The following is a 550-nucleotide window of genomic DNA, read 5'->3' as shown; positions in this document are numbered from 1 at the left end:
ATGTGACGTTAGTCCGATGGGGTTTATTGTTATGGGGATTGAGAATCTGCGTGTTTAGAAAGGTACCGTAGGCAGCAGCTGCCGTTAACACAGTGATGCTCATAGTTTTGATGGGTAGTCAGTGAAGTTACAGGAGTCAGTCATGTTCGCTGCAAATACAAACTAAATCACCTGATTAATGCAACATAATCATGTCTCCCGGCCATTTTCCCCCGCAGAAAGCTGCTACCAGCCAGGCTAAAGCTAATATAGTTAGCCTGATGAAACAAGCAGAAAGCTGCTACCAGCCAGGCTAAAGCTAATATAGTTAGCCTGATGAAACAAGCAGAAAGCTGCTACCAGCCAGGCTAAAGCTAATATAGTTAGCCTAATGAAACAAGCAGAAAGCTGCTACCAGCCAGGCTAAAGCTAATATTGGTAGCTTAAAGAACAAAGGGGTCCGTCTGTCCCAACTAACGTTACGGTTCAGAGCCGCAACGCTGGAAACGTAACACTAATCTAAAACCGGAGTCTGTGTCTGATCTAACGTCATTTCCACTGATTTAATTGT

The 550-nt window shown here is 44.2% G+C and overlaps 1 protein-coding gene across 2 annotated transcripts in view; it reads right to left on the bottom strand.

Annotated features, from left to right (window-relative positions):
• LOC116699777 (nucleolin) overlaps nt 1-550 on the bottom strand; it is a 14,073-nt gene that overhangs the window by 3,924 nt on the left and 9,599 nt on the right. The window lies entirely within an intron of this gene.

The sequence above is a fragment of the Etheostoma spectabile genome, chromosome 12 (assembly GCF_008692095.1).
Source record: "Etheostoma spectabile isolate EspeVRDwgs_2016 chromosome 12, UIUC_Espe_1.0, whole genome shotgun sequence".
NCBI lineage: Eukaryota > Metazoa > Chordata > Actinopteri > Perciformes > Percidae > Etheostoma > Etheostoma spectabile.
The sequence above is the reverse complement of the archived record's forward strand: the minus strand, read 5'-3'. Positions and strand labels throughout refer to the sequence as shown.